At 46.9% G+C, this 11,434-nt stretch overlaps 1 long non-coding RNA gene across 1 annotated transcript; it reads left to right on the top strand.

The window, feature by feature from the left end:
* The first annotated feature begins 354 nt into the window (after positions 1-354).
* On the top strand, positions 355-9,252 carry LOC139249291 (uncharacterized). Its single transcript, XR_011591124.1, has 3 exons — positions 355-770; positions 1,470-1,556; positions 8,614-9,252. It is a non-coding gene; the product is annotated as an uncharacterized lncRNA (long non-coding RNA).
* Positions 9,253-11,434: the final 2,182 nt, after the last annotated feature.

Raw genomic sequence — 11,434 nt, 5'->3', positions numbered from 1 at the left:
AAACAATCTGGAGTGAGAAAAGTCCCAGAATGGAAGGGACGGGAACATTAATGAGTCTATTTTTGTGGAGAAATCCCATATTGGACACAGGGTGTTTGGACCAATCCTGAGACACAACATTACTGTCCAGCTCAGGGACAGGGTTATACAGAGCAGCAGGAACAATGACTGAGGGCCAGAATGACCATGTTCAGTGGCCAATGGGGGCCCAGGAAATCCTGTCCCGGTCACTGAGGTGGTCTTGGGTATTTACCCAGCATTCCCCGCGATGGAGAATGTGCCGCGCCCAGACTACAGGGGCCCAGTGCGCAGGCGCGAGACCTGGCGGTATGTGGAGCATGCGCGGTGCGTGTAATGGCGGAGCGGCTGTGGTGAAATGTGTTCCGCCAAACAGCTCAATCCCCGCGGGGCGGAGGGGAGTAAAGGACCAGCGGGGAGCCGGGGAGGCTTCACAAACAACCGGTGCCCGCCGGAAGCCCGGAATAACAACCGGAATATCGGCGGCTGCAGCCTCGAGGCTTTCTCCCGGTCACAGGCCCCGGGTAACGGCGGCCATCTTTGTACAGGAAGGCAGGGTCAGTCCTCCGCCATCTTGGTTCAGTGAGCAGCACAGCGCATGCGCGGTTCACCCCACCCCCTGTGTCATTCCCAGTGAGCAGAATAGCACATGCACCCTCCCCTGCCCCAGCCCTGCCTGGGATCACCATTCACTCAGTGAGCGCAACAAGATGGTTTAAAACAGCCGGGATTGGAGACACCACGACCCCGGGGTAAGGCTCAGAGATCGGCATTGAGTCCGGGGGGAGTTCAGGGGGAGTCGGGGGCTGTGTGTAAGGGGCAGAGTGGACCAAGAACCAGTGTCAGTGTGTGGTGTGAGTGGGGGAAGGGAGAGGCCATTCTCGGGCTGTGTGTGGACAGTGTGTGTCCAGGGTAAGGGAGACAGAATGGGCAGAATCCGCTATTTACAATCTGCTGCTTTCTCTCTCCAAACCAGTAGTGAACGTTCCTGGTTTAGTTCCCTCGGGGGCTGTGTGTAAGGGGCAGAGTGGAGCAGGAACTAGTTCCGGGAAATGGTGTGAGTGGGGGAAGGGGGAGGCCAATCTCAGGCTGTGTGTGGACAGTGTAAGGTAACAGAGAAAGTAAACCAGTCGCTCTTTCAAATCATTGCTGCTTTCTTTCCCCAAATCAGTAGTGAATGTTCCTGATTCAGTTCCAATCTCACCGTGTCTGTTGTTCTTGGACAGTGAGCAGCGGAAACACAGTCTGACAGTGAGGATGTGGGGAATTTCACCAGGAGAGGAGTGTGGGAGAAGATATTTTAAAGACGCGTTATATTTCGGTGAACTGAGTTCCCCAAAACCGTGTTGCTGATGATCGAGAGATACATTGTCACTCCCTCAGATACATCGTATTGTCCCCCGAATCCATATCTTAGAACTAATAATGTTCTCGTATTATTATTCTCACAGCAAAATTCTTCAACCAGCCAGAACAAATGAGATCTTTCCTCCACCCAGAATACAAGGAACAGTGCAGGCAGCTCCTTCTCACACACAGTAAGTAGATTATCACTCATGGAGCGCAGAGACACAGAACTGGCCTCAATCCTATTGTCACAGACAGCAGAAGCTGTCAGTCCCAAAGTGATCCGAAGTGACAGAGTTACATTGTGAATCTTACAGCCACATGGAGCAGTGTAATCACATGCTGTTTCACCATTGAAACAGATCACACTGACAGGTACATTAAACACCCACACTCACTTGCCAGAAACTGGCAGGTAGAGAATAAAAGACAATCATCTATCAGAAAAAATGTCAAACAGAAAGGATAAACCACACTCGCATATCAGAAGCTGATGGGTACAGAGGAAAAGCCATATTCATGTTTCAGAATCTGACAGATTCAGTATTTAAACCCCCCGAACATACCAGAAGATGACAGGTGCAGAATAAACCCCACATTCCCGTACCATAGACTGACAGATACAGTATACAACACACACCCACATATATGAAAGTGACAGTAACAGAATAAAATCCCCACTTACATACCAGAGAGTGACAGGTGAAGTGTAAATCCCATGGGCACATATCAGAAAACTGAAAGGCAGTAAGTAAAATTGTTACCTGCATCGCAGGAACTGATCGGGGCAGAGTAAAACCCACACACACATCTGAACAATGACATGGAGAACGCAAACTCTTCACTCACATATCAGAGAAATACAGGTAAAAATTAAAATTGATTCTCACGTTCACATTACCAGAGACTGTAAAATACAGATTAAACTCAGACTACCACATCAGAAACTGAGAGGCACAGATTAAACCTCAACACACAGCAAAACCTGACAATTACAGAAAAATACACACACTTGCATATCAGAGACTGAGTGATACAGTATAAAACCCACACTCACATATGAGAGACTGAGAGATACAGTATAAAACCCATACTCACATTTCAGAGACTGAGTGATACAGTATAAAACCCATACTCACATATCAGAGACTGAGTGATACAGTATAAAACCCATACTCACATATCAGAGACTGAGTGATACAGTATAAAACCCATACTCACATATCAGAGACTGAGAGATACAGTATAAAACCCATACTCACATATCAGAGGCTGACATCTTAAAATCCATATTCCCTTAACATAAATTGACATACAGTGACATGCCCAGACTCACGAACCAGTAATTGACAGGTTCAGGGTAAAGATCTCTCTTTCATTCCAGAAACTAACAGGTACAAAGGAAAGCCCACTCACAATTAAACAGAAACTGGCAGATATAGAGTAAGGCCCACAATCACAGATCAGAACTTGACAGGTACAGAATAAAACCCAGGCTCCCATAACAGAAATGGAGAGATACAGAGAAAGGACCACACTCACATACCAGAGAAAGATAGATACAGAGTAAAACTCAGACTCATTTACCAGAGACCGACAGATTCAGCAGAACACTCACCTCCATAACACAAATTGACAGTTGGAAAGTAAAACCAATACTCTCTCAGGAATTTGTGGTACACAGTAAAACAATACTAACATACTGGAGAATGACGGGTATGGAGTGGAGCTAACGTTCACATAACAGAAATGGACAGATACAGCGCAGAACACACTCACACACCAAGAATGGAAATAAACATCGAAAATAGGTGCAGGAGTAGGCCATTCGGCCCTTCGAGCCTGCACCACCATTCAATCTGATCATGCAACTTCAGTACCTCACTCCCGCTTTCTCTCTATACCCCCTGATCCCCTTAGCCGTAAGGGCCACATCTAACTCCCTCTTGAATATATCCAACGAACTGGACTACACAACTTTCTGTGATAGAGAATTGCACAGGTTTACCACTCTCTGGGTGAAAAAGTTTCTCCTCATTTCAGTCCGATATGGCTTATCCCTTATCCTTAGACTGTGACCCTGATTCTGGACTTCCCCAACATCAGGAACATTCTTCCTGCCTCTAACCTGTCCAGTCCCGTCATTATTTTTTATGTTTCTATGAGATCCCCTCTCATTCTTCTAAATTCCAGTGAGTGTAAGCCTAGCTGATCCAGTCTTTCTTCATATGTCAGTCCTGCCATCCCGGGAATTAGTCTGGTGAACCTTCGCTGCACTCCCTCAATAGCAAGCAAGTCCTTGCTCAGATTAAAATACCAAGACTGCACACAATACTCAAGGTGTGGCCTCACCAAGGCCCTGTACAACTGCAGTAACACCTCCCTGCTCCTATACTCAAACCCCCTCGCTATGAAGACCAGCATGCCAGTTGCTTTCTTTACTGCCTGCTGGACCTGCATGCCTACCTTCAGTGACTTGATGTACCATGACACCCAGGTCTATTTGCAATTCCCATTTTACTAATCTCTCACCATTCAGATAATCTGCCTTCCTGTTTTTGCCACCAAAGTGGATAACCTCACAATAATCCACATTATACTGCATCTGCCATGCTATTGCCCATTCACCTAACCTGTCCAAGTCACTCTGCAGCCTCTTAGCATCCTACTCACAGCTCACACCGCCACCCAGCTTAGTGTCATCTGCAAACTTGGAGATATTACCTTCAATTCCATCGTCTAAATCATTAATATATATTATAAATAGTTGGGATCAATGCACTGAACCTTGCAGCACCCCACTAGTCACTGCCTGCCATTCTGAAAAAGACCCGTTTATTCCTACTCTCTGCTTCCTGTCTGCCAACCGGTTCTCTATCCACATCAATACATTACCCCCAATACCATGTGCTTTAATTTTGCACACTAATCTCTTGTGTGGGACCTTGTCAAAAGTCTTTTGAAATTCCAAATACACCACATCCACTGGTTCTCCCTTATCCACTCTACTCGTTACATCCTCAAAACACTCTCGAAGATTTGTCAAGCATGATTTCCCTTTCATTGATCCATGCTGACTTGGACCGATCCTGTCACTGCTTTCCAAATGCTCTGTTATTACATCTTTAATAATTGATTCCAGCATTTTCCCCACCACCGACGTCAGGCAAACCGGTCTATAATTCCCTGTTTTCTCTCCCCCCTCCTTTTTTTAAAAAGAGGGGTTACATTAGCTACCCTCCAATCCATAGGTACTGATCCATAGTCCATGAAATTCAGGAAAATGACCACCAATGCATCTTCTATTTCTAGGGCCATTTCTTTAACTACTCTGGGATGCAGACTATCAGGCCCTGGGGATTTATCGGCCTTCAGTTCCATCAGTTTCCCAACAACCATTTCCTGACTAATAAGGATTTCCCTCAGTTCCTCCTTCCTGTTAGACCCTCGGTCCCCTAGTAATTTTGGGAGGTTATTGGTGTCTTCCTTCGTGAAGACAGAACCAAAGTATTTGTTCAATTGGTCTGTCATTTCCTTGTTACCTATTATGAATTCCCCTGATTCTGACTGCAAGGGACCATGTTTGTCTTCATCAATCTTTTTCTCTTCACATATCTATAGAAGCTTTTGCAGTCAGTTTTTATGTTCCCTGCAAGCTTATTCTCATACTCTATTTTCCCCCTCCTCATTAGACCCTTTGTCCTCCTCTGCTGAATTCTAAATTTCTCCCAGTCCTCAGGTTTGCTGCTTTTTCAGGCCAATTTATATGCCTCTTCCTTGGATTTAACACTGTCCCTAATTTCCCTTGTTAGCCACGGTTGAGCCACCTTTTCGGTTTTATTTTTATGCCAGACAGGGATGTACAATAGTTGTAATTCATCCATGTGATCTTTAAATGTCTGCCATTGCCTATCCACCGTCAACCCTTTAAGTATCATTCACCAGTTTATCCCAGCCAAATCACGTCTCATACCATTGAAGTTTCATTTAAGTTCAGGACCCTAGTCTCTGAGTTAACTGTGTCACTCTCCAGCTTAATGAAGAATTCTACCATATTATGGTCACTCTTCCCCAAGGGGCCACGCATGACCAGATTGCTAATTAATCCTCTCTCGTTACACAAGACCCAGTCTAGGATGGCCTGCTCTCCAGTTGGTTCCTCAACATATTGGTCTAGAAAATCATCCCTGAGGCACTCCAGAAAAACCTCCTCCACAGTATTGCTAAGTTTGGTTAGCCCAATCAATATCGAGGTTAAGGTTACCCATGATAACTGCTGTACCCTTATTGCACGCATCCCTAATTTCCTGTTTGATGCCATCCCCAACCTCCCTACTACTGTTTAGTGGTCTGTACATAACCCCTACTAACGTTTTCTGCACTTTGGTGTTTCGCAGCTCTACCCATATAGATTCCACATTATCCCAGCTAATGTCCTACCTTACTATTGCATTAACCTCCTCTTTAACCATTAACACTACCCCACCTCCTTTTCCTTTCTGGCTATCCTTCCTGAATATTGAATACCCCTGGATGTTGTGTTCCCAGCCTTGGTTACCCTGGAGCCATGTCTCAGTAATCCCAATTACATCATATCCGTTAACAGCTATCTGTGCAGTTAATTCGTCCACCTTATTACAAATGCTTCTCGCTTTGAGACTCAGAGCTTTCAGGCTTGTTTTTTTTAAACACTCTTATTGTTGTAATGTGGCCCTTTTTGTTACAGAATGAAACCCACAGACAATTACCAGAAATTGACAGGTACTGGATAAAACCCACACTCTCGTATCAGAAACTAACATACAGAGTAAAACCCTCATCCACATACCAGAGATGGACAGATACAGAATCAAATCCACACTCCCATACCAGACACCCACTATATAAGAAAATAAGAACATAAGAAATAGGAGCAGGAGTAGGCATACGGCCCCTCGAGCCTGCTCCACCATTTAATACGATCATGGCTGATCCGATTATGGACTCAGGACCACTTCCCTGCCCGCTCCCCATAACCCCTTATTCCCTTATCAGTTAAGACAATGTCTATCTCTGTCTTAAATATATTCAATGTCCCAGCTTCCACAGGTCTCTGAGGCAGCGAATTCCACAGGTTTATAACCCTCTGAGAGAAGAAATTCCTCCTCATCTCAGTTTTAAATGGGGGCCCCTTATTCGAAGATTATGCCCCCTAGTTGTAGTCTCCCCGATCAGTGAAAACATCCTCTCTGCTACCACCTTATCAAGCCCCCTCATTATCTTATACGTTTTGATAAATCACCTCTCATTCGTTCTTCTGAATTCAATGAGTAGAGGCCCAACCTCCTCAATCTTTTCTCATAAGTCAACCCCCTCATCTCCGGAATCAACCTAGTGAACTTTCTCTCAACTTCCTCCAAAGCAAGTATATCCTTTTATAAATATGGAAAAAAAAAATGCACGCAGTATTCAAGGTGTGGTCTCACCAATAACTTGTATAACTGTAGCAAGACTTCCCTGTTTTTATACTCCAACCCCTTTGCAATAAAGGCCAAGATTCAGTTGGCCTTCCTGATCACCTGCTGTACCTGCATACCAACCTTTTGTGTTTCATGCACAAGTACCCCCAGGTCCCGCTGTACTGCAGCACTTTGCAATCTTTCTCCATTTAAATAATAACTTGCTCTTTCATTTTTTTTCTGCCATAATGCATGACCTCACACTTTCCAACATTATACTCCATCTGCCAAATTTTTGCGCACTCACTTAGCCTGTCTGTGTCCTTTTGCAGATTATTTGTGTCCTCCTCACACATTGCTTTTCCTCCCATCTTTATATCGCCAGCAAACAGAAAACTCTCTGTTGTCTGTTAGTTAGCCAAACCTCGATCCATGCTAATATATTACCCCCAGCCCGTGAACTTTTATCTTGTGCAGTAATCTTTTATATGGCACCTTGTCAAATGCCTTCTGGGAGTCCAAATACACCACACCCACTTTATCCACCCTGTTCATTACATGCTCAAAGAATTCCAGCAAATTTGTCAAACTTAACTTCCCCTTCATAAATCCATGCTGACTGCCTGACCGAATTATGCTTTTCCAAATAGCGTGCTAATGCTTCTTTAAGAATGAACTCTTCAACATTTTCCTATCCACAGATGTTAGGTTAACTGGTCTATAGTTTCCTGCTTTTTGTCTGCCTCCTTTTTAACCGAGTGCGGTTCTCAGTCCCCGGGCAAGGCCGAGTGTGGCTCTCGGTCCCCGGGCAACACCGAGTACGGCTCTCGGTCCCCGGGCAACACGGAGTGCGGCTCTCAGTCCCCGGGCAACACCGAGTGTGGCTCTCAGTCCCCGGGCAACACCAAGTGTGGCTCTCGGTCCCCGGGCAACACCGAGTGTGGCTCTCAGTCCCCGGGCAACACCGAGTGTGGCTCTCAGTCCCCGGGCAACACCGAGTGTGGCTCTCGGTCCCCAGGCAACACCGAGTGTGGCTCTCAGTCACCGGGCAACACCGAGTGTGGCTCTCAGTCCCTGGGCAACACCGAGTGTGGCTCTCAGTCCCCGGGCAACACCGAGTGTGGCTCTCAGTCCCCGGGCAACACCGAGTGCGGCTCTCGGTCCCCGGGCAACACCGAGTGTGGCTCTCAGTCCCCGGGCAACACCGAGTGTGGCTCTCGGTCCCCGGGCAACACCGAGTGTGGCTCTCAGTCCCCGGGCAACACCGAGTGTGGCTCTCGGTCCCCGGGCAACACCGAGTGTGGCTCTCGGTCCCCGGGCAACACCGAGTGTGGCTCTCGGTCCCCGGGCAACACCGAGTGTGGCTCTCGGTCCCCGGGCAACACCGAGTGTGGCTCTCGGTCCCCGGGCAACACCGAGTGTGGCTCTCAGTCCCCGGGCAACACCAAGTGTGGCTCTCGGTCCCCGGGCAACACCGAGTGCGGCTCTCGGTCCCCGGGCAAGACCGAGTGTGGGTCTCAGTCCCCGGGCAAGACCGAGTGTGGCTCTCGGTCCCCGGGCAACACCGAGTGTGGCTCTCGGTCCCCGGGCAAGACCGAGTGTGGCTCTCGGTCCCCGGGTTCTCTTCCCTGAAGGACAGTACTGACCCAGATGTGTTTTTATGACAATCCGGCAGCTTTCATGGTCACTTTTTTCTAGTGCCGGCCCCACAAATGACCAGATTCATTAAGCTCCATTTCACAACCTGCCTTTGTGTTTTTGTGGGTTCTCTCTCACACTCCCTTTTTCATGTTTGAAATTCACTTTACAGGGTGTTAAAAGGGGAGGATTTGTAGACTGGAAGCTCAAACCAAACATCACCTCAAGATCTTGCAGTCACTCTGTACATCGGGACTGGAATACCATCAGCTTTTGACCATGGAAGCAGAAGGCACCATTCACAGTGGGGAGAAACGGTACACGTGATCTGTGTGTGGACAAGGCTTCAGTCAATCATCCAACCTGGAGAGACACAAGTGCAGTCACACTGGGGAGAAACTGTGTAAATGTGGGGATTGTGGGAAACGTTTCAACTACCCATCCCAGCTAGAAACACATCGGTGAGTTCACACTGGGGAGAGACCGTTCACCTGCTCCGACTGTGGGAAGGGATTGACTCAGTTATCCCACCTGCTGAGACACCAGCGAGGTCACACTGGGGAGAGGCCGTTCACCTGCTCCGACTGTGGGAAGGGATTCACTACATCATCCAACCTGCTGAAACACCACTGAGTTCACAAGTGAACGCAGGGGTTGGATTCTGCTGTTACTCGCATTCTGGACTGCATTGACTTCATTTTGATAGTTGGGGTTTATAACTCCTGTAACGCTGATGTTAATAAATCCTGTAACTGGAAAGGGGTTTAATATTTGGGATACAGACATATAAATTAGTTTTGCTTTAAACACATTGCTGTGGTTTTTTGTCTTTCCCACCTGAGGGTTTAGCATCACCTGGCTGGAGTTGAGAAAGGACAATCTATGGGGAGGAACTTACAGGGGGGAACAGAACTTCAGCCTGGACACAGTCCTTCAGGGATGCACTGAGATCACCTCATTCTTCTGAACTCCAATGTGTATAGGCCCAACCTACTCAACCTATCGTTATAAGTCAATCCCATCAACTCCAGAATCTGCAGCAGACATGAGCAAAGACCTGAGGCTTATTAAAAGACACATATTTCATTTCAGACAAGGTTACCCTGGGAGAAATGTTCAATTAGAACATGAGAACATAAGAAATAGGAGCTGGAGTAGGCCATTTGGCCCCTCGGGCCTGCTCCGCCATTCAATAAGGTCATGGCTGATCCGATCATGGACTCAGTTCCACTTCCCTGCCCGCTCCCCATAAGCCTTTACTCACTTATCGCTCAAACATCTCTCTATCTCCGCCTTAAATATATTCAAAGACCTAGCCTCCACAGCTCTCCTGGGCAGAGAATTCCATTGATTTACAACCCTCAGAGAAGAAATTCCTTATCTCAGTTTTAATTGGGTGGCCCCTTATTTTAAGACTATGTCCCCTAGTTTTAGTTTCCGATATAAGTGGAAATATCCTCTCTGCATCCACCTTGTCGAGCCTCCTCATTATCTTATGTTTCGATAAAATCACCTCTCATTCTTCTGAACTCCAATGTGCTTAGGCCCAACCTACTCAAGCTATCTTCATAAGTAAATTCCCTCATCTCCGGAATCAACCTCGTGAACCTTCTCTGAACTGCCTCCAATGCAGGTATATCCTTCCTTAAATACGGAGACCAAGATACGGAGTCCATTACAGGCAAAATGGCAATCAAACCAGTAGCACACTTGCACCTTAACAGTGTCTCATTGGCCTACAGGCTTTTCTTAAATAGATTTGCTGAGTGGATATAAACTTAAACCAGGTTTGCAGATGTGATGCTCTATTCACATATTGAAGGTAGAAGAGATGCTGTGGGACACATGCTAAGTCCAGTAGCTGAAAGTGATTAACAGACTGGGTTTTGTGTTTACTGATCCCGGGCGTGTTACCAATACCAGCAAAATCGAAGCCCATGGAATAACAGGGACAGTGGCAGCATGGATATAAAAGTGGCTTAGTGATACAGACAGAGTAGTGGTGAATGGTTGTTTTTCAGACTGGAGGAAGTGGTGTTCCCCAGGGGTCGGTATTGGGGCCACTGCTTTTTTAAAATCTATATTAATGACCTAGACTTGGGTGTACAGGGCACAATTTCCAAATCTACAGCTCACACAAAACTTGGAAGTACAGTGAACAGTGAGGAGGATGGTGATAGTCTTCAGAAAGACATAGACAGGCTGGTGGAATGGGCAGATGTGGCAGATGAAATTTAATGCAGAAAAGTTCAAAAGTGATACATTTTGGGAGGAAGAAAGAGGAGAGTAAATATAAACTAAAGGGGTGCGTGAACAGAGAGACCCAGGAGTATATGTGCACCAATCACTGAAGGTGGCAGCACAGGTTGAGAAAGTGGTTACAAAGACTGACAGGACCCTAGGCTTCATGAATAGAGGTATAGAGTACAGAAGTGTGGATATTATGTTGAACCTGCATAAAACTCTGGTTCGGCCTCAACTGGAGTATTGTGTGCAGTTCTGGGTCATCATCATCATCATAGGCAGTCCCTCGGATCGAGGAAGACATGTTTCCACTCTAAAAATGAGTCCTTAGGTGGCTGAACAGTCCAAAACGAGAGCCACAGTCCCTGTCACAGGTGGGACAGATAGTCGTTGAGGGAAGGGGTGGGTGGGACAGGTTTGCCGCACATTCTTTCTGATGCCTGCAGTTGATTTCTGCATGCTCTCGGCGATGAAACTCGAGGTGCTCAGCGCCCTCCCGGATGATCTTCCTCCACTTAGGGCGGTCTTTAGCCAGGGACTCCCAGGTGTCGATGGGGATGTTGCACTTTATCAGGGAGACTTTGCGGGTGTCCTTGTAACGTTTCCTCTGCCACACCTTTGGCTCATTTGCTGTGAAGGAGTTCTGAGTGGAGTGTTTGCTTTGGGAGTCTCATGTCTGGCATGCTGACAATGTGGCCTGCCCAGCAGAGCTGATCAAATGTGGTCAGTGCTTCAATGCTGGGGATGTT

The sequence above is a fragment of the Pristiophorus japonicus genome, unplaced genomic scaffold (genome assembly GCF_044704955.1).
Source record: "Pristiophorus japonicus isolate sPriJap1 unplaced genomic scaffold, sPriJap1.hap1 HAP1_SCAFFOLD_300, whole genome shotgun sequence".
Lineage (NCBI taxonomy): Eukaryota > Metazoa > Chordata > Chondrichthyes > Pristiophoridae > Pristiophorus > Pristiophorus japonicus.
The sequence above is the reverse complement of the archived record's forward strand: the minus strand, read 5'-3'. Positions and strand labels throughout refer to the sequence as shown.